General features: G+C 48.2%; 2 non-coding genes across 2 annotated transcripts; both read left to right on the top strand.

Annotated features, from left to right (window-relative positions):
* Positions 1 to 502: 502 nt before the first annotated feature.
* On the top strand, positions 503 to 2,315 carry LOC149195329 (18S ribosomal RNA). The gene has a single exon (XR_016255433.1). It is a non-coding gene; the product is annotated as an 18S ribosomal RNA (ribosomal RNA).
* A 3,745-nt stretch (positions 2,316 to 6,060) lies between these two features.
* LOC149195328 (5.8S ribosomal RNA) lies at positions 6,061 to 6,214 on the top strand. Its single transcript, XR_016255325.1, has one exon. It is a non-coding gene; the product is annotated as a 5.8S ribosomal RNA (ribosomal RNA).
* Positions 6,215 to 6,223: the final 9 nt, after the last annotated feature.

Raw genomic sequence — 6,223 nt, 5'->3', positions numbered from 1 at the left:
TCGGTTGGTCTTGTTTTATTTCCTTCCGTTTCCTCTTTGCATTTAGGCTGCCGCAGGCGATCATGCGATCGAGGTCCATCGTTGTTGCTATTCGGGTGGACTCCTAGGTGGCCCCTGTGTGGGGAGGGGAGGGGTGGGTTGGGGCGCATTTCTAAGAGAGGTTGCAGGCTCGGTTTGTCTTGAATGATTTCCTTCCCTTGCCTTTGTGTCGAGGTTGCCGCAGGCGATTATCTGATCGAGGTCCACTGTTGCTGCTATCAGGGTGGACTCCTAGGTGGCATCGGTGTGGGGCGGGGAGTGGCCTTGGTGCGTTGTGGCTCGGCAGATCTGCCCATTTGTTTGCCATGTCCTTGGCATGTTGCATGTGCTTCCTTCTTTGGATGCAAGAGGTGCAAGGCATAAAAGTTTTACATGATATTTTGACGTCTCTTTGACTTGATGGGTGTTCAGGTTGGTTCTCGGTAAGAGAGCGCCCGGAATGCCCTTTGAAGTGGGAGGGTGCTACCTGGTTGATCCTGCCAGTAGTCATATGCTTGTCTCAAAGATTAAGCCATGCATGTCTATATATGAACTAATTCAGACTGTGAAACTGCAGATGGCTCATTAAATCAGTTATAGTTTTTTTGATGGTACCATACTACTCGGATAACTGTAGTAATTCTAGAGCTAATACATGAACCAAGTCCCGACTCTTTGGAAGGGATACATTTTTTAGATAAAAGTCCAGCGCAGTCTTGCCCGCTTCTCCGGTGAATCATGATAACTCGATGGATCACACAACCCTTGTGCTGGCGATGCTTCATTCAAATTTCTTCCCTATCAACTTTTGATGGTAGGATAGAGGCCTACCATGGTGGTGACGGGTGACAGAGAATTAGGGTTCGATTCCAGAGAGGGAGCCTAAGAAACGGATACCACATCCAAGGAAGGCAGCAGATGCGCAAATTACCCAATCCTAACATGGGGAGGTAGTGAAAATAAATAAAAATACTAGGCTCATCGAGTCTGGTATTTGGAATGAGTACAATCTAAATCCCTTAATGAGGATCCATTGGAGGGCAAGTCTGGTGCCAGCAGCCACGGTAATTCCAGCTCCAATAGCATATATTTAAGTTGTTGCAGTTAAAAAGCTCGTAGTTGGATCTTGGGTCGTCAAGGTCGGTCCGCCTACTCGGTGTGCACCTGCCCTTCCGTCCCTTTTGTCGGCGGCGTGCTCCTGGCCTTAATTGGCTGGGTCGCGGTTCCGGCGCTATTACTTTGAAAAAATTAGAGTGCTAAAAGCAAGCTTATGCTCTGAAGACATTAGCATGGAATAACGTGATAGGAGTCTGGTCCTATTGTGTTGGCCTTCGAGACCGGAGTAATGATTAATAGGGATTGTCGGGGGCATTCGTATTTCATTGTCAGAGGTGAAATTCTTGGATTTATGAAAGATGGACCACTACGAAAGCATTTACCAAGGATGTTTTCATTAATCAAGAACGAAAGTTTGGGGCTCGAAGACGATCAGATATCATCCTAGTCTCAACCATAAACGATGCCGACCATGGATCAGCGAATGTTGCTCTAAGGACTCTGCCAGCACCTTTTGAGAAATCAGAGTGTTTGGGTTCCGGGGGGAATATGGTCGCAAGGCTGAAACTTAAAGGAATTGACGGAAGGGCACCACCAGGAGTAGAGCCTGCGACTTAATTTGACTCAACACGGGGAAACTTACCAGGTCCAGACATAGTAAGGATTGACAGATTGAGAGCTCTTTCTTGATTCTATGGGTGGTGGTGCATGGCCATTCTTAGTTGGTGGAGCGATTTGTCTAGTTAATTCCGATAACGAACAAGACCTCAGCCTGCTAACTAGCTACGTGGAGGTTCCCCTTCGCGACCAGCTTCTTAGAGGGACTATGGTCGTTTAGGCCATGGAAGTTTGAGGTAATAACAGTTTTGTGATGCCCTTAGATGTTCTGGGCCGCACGCGCGCTACATTGATGCAGCCAACGAGTTTTTATTCCTGGTTCGAGAGGATCGGAAAATCTTCTCAAATTGCATCATGATGGGGATAGACCATTGCAATTATTGGTCTTCAACGAGGAATTCCTAGTAAGTGCGTGTCATCAACTCGTGTTGACTACGTCCCTACCCTTTGTACACACCGCCCGTTGCTCCTACCGATTGAATGATCCGTTGAAGTGTTCGGATTGCGTCGACGATGGCGATTCGCCGCCGTCGACGTCATGAGAATTTCATTGAACCTTATCATTTAGAGGAAGGAGAAGTTGTAACAAGGTTACCGTAGGTGAACCTGCGGTAGGATCATTGATAGCAGGGGTTTTCTTTTTTGGTTCGGGTTGGTTGGGTGTTGATTGCAATGTGGGACTTTGTGGTGCGTCTCTATGGGAGCTGGTTTGGTGTTTGGCGTGAACATCGTTGGTTGCTTGTCTCGAGGTAATGGTTGTTTTTTCGTGTGTGCTTGCAAGCCATGCTTGTGCTTTTCCCACCCATCCTTTGTTTTTCTTCCCCCCAATGTGTTTCTGCAGGGGGTTCGGAAGCTTGTTTCTTCGGAGCCCTTCTGACGATCTGTGCGGCCAGGCATGGTTGCTGCAGAGTTGAGGTGCTTGGTAAAAACGATGGATAAATTCGGACTCATTCGTAGCGGCAGTGCTCGGTCTTTTGTTCGTTGGAAGGCATGGGCCAAGGGTGTGGGCTTCCATAGTTGGTTCTCTTGAAAAGGTGGCGGCAGTTGATGTGTTTCTTGGGTGAGCTTTTTCGCTGGTGGTTGGGTCGAGGGTGTGGTTGCGTGCGCGCCTGGTAGCTCAAACCTTCTGTGAGGCAAGATTGTCGGGGTGCGTTCAAGTATGGGATGGATGAAGAGCGGTTCAACCCATTGGGCTAGCCACCCTAGTCCCTCCCGACTGTTCCTCGACATGCCCTCGCGGAAGGGTTGGGTGTCTAGGTAAGGAAAAACCCATCCCTCGATCTAAGCTCCATCGAGATCGCAATTTTCCCCACCGACGGGCATGAGGGTGGCAATCTTATCTCGTGCCTTTGCCATCGAGGGAATTCCTCGTCCTCTCATGAGCCACTCCCCTTCTGAGGGAAAAAGAAGTAGCAGGTTGTGTCTTTGTTCCTCCCTTTGGATTGTGGGTTTTTTGTGGGACTTGCGTCATTTCTTTGTTTCGTGGTGTGCGCTTTGCGAACGTCCCTCTCTCTAGTGGCCTTGCACCGTCGATGTATTTGTGGCCCGCGGCTTTCTCCAGCGTTGAGTGTCGGCCCGTGACAACTCCTCTTTGGAGTTTGATTCTTTGACCCCCGTTGACTCTCTCGCTGGAAAGGTTGTTGGGTGTTTTGTACATGGAGGGGTGCAATAGCGGGGTGGGTTTGTGTTATGGGCAGCAGTCTATTTGTCGTTTGAAGCCTTGTGCCACTGGGTTGGGGGGCTGTTTACCTCTCAGTGACGTGCTACAGACACTGGTCTCATCATGGCTCTCGTATTTTTTGTTGGTCAATTTTGGGTTTTGATTTATTTGCTTGGTTGTTTTTGCTATGATGTAAAGCTGGAAAGGGTGTTGTGCTGAATGCATGTGGGAGGGTGTGAAGAGGTGGGACGATTTTCTGATTGGGTGCCTTGTTTGATTTCTTTTTGGTTAGCGGACATCTTGCTCGGCGTGCTGTTGAGCTTCTCTCTTTTCTTGGGATCTTTGTTTCTTTGGTGTTGTTTTCTTCCCTTCTTCCTTTTGCCCCTAGCCTTACGAAGGAGAGGTGGGATTGTTGTGGATGGGTGTTCGGGAAGGACGAAAAGCAGTGCTGAGTTCCAAGGGTGGCCACCCTAGTCCTTCTTAATCGTCGTCCCCTGCAGTTCCCCCCTTTTTCCGAAGGCGCGGGGTTTGGGAAGCTTGTTCTCTGTTTGAGCCTCCCCTTGTGAGCCAGTAGCCACGTTTGATATCTCTTGCTTTCCTATTGTTTTCTTCCCATATTGCTTTTGGCCCCTTAGCTTTATAGAGAAAAGGTGGGATTGTTGTGGATTGGTGTGTTCAGGAAGGACGAAAAGCAGTACGAGTTCCGAGGGTGAAGACCCTAGTCCTTCTCGATCACTGTCCCCTGCAGTTCCCCCCCTTTTTGTGAAGGCATGGGGGTGGGGAAGCTTATTCCCTGTTTGAGCCTCCCACTGTGAGCCGATGGACGTGTTTGTTATCTCTCTTTCTTTCATGTTGTTTTCTTCCCTTCTTTCGGCCCCTAGCTTTACGGAGAAAAGGTGGGATTGTTGTGGATTGGTGTTCGGGAAGGATGAAAAGCAGAGAGAGTTCCCAGGGTGGCCACCCTAGTCCTTCTCGATCGTTGTCCCCTGCAGTTCCCCCCTTTTCGGCGAAGGCATGGGGTTGGGGAAGCTTATTCTCTGTTTGAAGCCTCCTCCCCTTGTGAGCCGGTAGCCGCGGTTGATATATCCCTTTCTCTCTTGTTCTCTTCCCTTCTTCCTCGTGGCCCCTAGCTTTACAGAGAAAAGGTGGGATTGTTGTGGATTGGTGTTCCGGAAGGACGAAACGCAGTGTGAGCTCCCAGGGTGGCCACCCTCGTCCTTCTTGATCATCGTCCCCTTCAATTCACCCCTTTTGCTGAAGGCACAGGGCTTGGGAGGCTTCTGCTTTGTTTGTGCTTTGTTTTCTACCTTTTTCTCTTCCTTTCGGTCCCTAGCTCTACGGAGAAAAGGGGGAATTGTTGTGGGCTGGTGTTGGGGAAGGGCTAAACGCAGTGTAAGCTCCCTGGGTGGCCACCCTAGTCCTTCTCGATCGCTGTCCCATGCATTTCCCCCCTTTTTGCGAGGGCATGGGGCTGGGGGTAGATTGTCCTCTGTTCAAGCCTCCCCCCATGAGGGGGTTAGACACCTTTGTTTCTCTTTCTCTCATGTGTTTTTCCTCCTTTTTCCCCTTGGCCTTACATTTGTTGTGGTGGGTGCCCCTATCCAGTTTTGTGGCTGATTTTTCAGTAATATGTTGTTGTTGGGAAAAGTATCTAATACGGAATGACCCTATCCCACTCTAAGGGTGATAGTACCTCAGCAACAATCGAAGCAAAGCTATCTAAGATTTCTTCTTTATGAAAGAAAAATAGGGGAGAAAGAGATCCACTAACTGATGTCTTCCGCTAATGATTGATCCAATCTTCTCTCCTTGCTGCTTGCTCCCAGCTCCTTGCTCTTTCACTGGCCCAGCTACACCAAGATCCTGCAAAATGGCAAGAGAGGGAAACTACAAGAAGCATACATTCATAATTGATTCAAGGATTAGAATAAATAAAATACACAAGTATAACAATACACCATTGAGACACATGCATATAGAAGAACCTCAAATGCTTTATTAATGGAAGAAGTAAAGTTCAGGAAGTGATACAACCATAAAAGGCCCAATCCAGCATCACCTCCCAGCAGAAAGAAATCTCCTCTTCACCTCCTTCAAAGCAAATCACCCAATAGTTCTACACTCAAACCAACAGCACTTCCTTACGTTCACAAGATTCCAGCCTCCTTAGACCTCATGAGAGAGATCTATATATAGGAGTATTGGAGAAAGGATGAGTCAGCTTGAGGCTGGCATGAAGCTGACTAGTGTCCTCTCCCACTTCAGTTATTCTTCAGTTCTTGAGTCCACTTGGAGGTTCTTGCTTCCACTTGGAGATCTAGACCCTCTTACTCATCACCAGTCGAATTCTCTGATCCAAGTGTCATTCTGGAAGCTTCCTTGGGCATTGACACCTTGAGGAATGACTGTGCCACATGTCCCAACTCACCCAGCGCAGGTAGCCTTATTTTCAGTTGACATTCAGCGCAGGTAGACAGTGGAGCAGTTGACATTCAGCGGAGATGCTCAGTGGAGCAGTTGACATGATCTAGAATTGCCTTGTTTTTGAGTGTTTTCAGGTGGAGAACTGTTATTCAGTGCTGTGGTTTGCTGACCTTGTTCCTCTAGGGGTAGGAACAACATGTTTAGGGACTTTGGATCCCTTAGATTATGGACATTTCATGCTTCATGTTGTAAGGCGCAAAAATGTCTATAACATACATGGAAACGACTCTCCGCAACGGATATCTCAGCTCTTGTTACGATAAAGAACGTAGTGAAATGCGATACTTAGTGTGAATTGTAGAATCCCGTGAATCATAGAGTTTTTGAACACAATTTGCACCCGAGGCCTCGGGCGAGGGCACGTCTATCTGGGCATCGCATCCCATT

This window comes from Pinus tabuliformis, chromosome 2_2 (assembly GCF_031772625.1).
Source record: "Pinus tabuliformis cultivar Carrire ecotype Pingquan chromosome 2_2, CPIR1, whole genome shotgun sequence".
NCBI lineage: Eukaryota > Viridiplantae > Streptophyta > Pinopsida > Pinales > Pinaceae > Pinus > Pinus tabuliformis.
The sequence above is the reverse complement of the archived record's forward strand: the minus strand, read 5'-3'. Positions and strand labels throughout refer to the sequence as shown.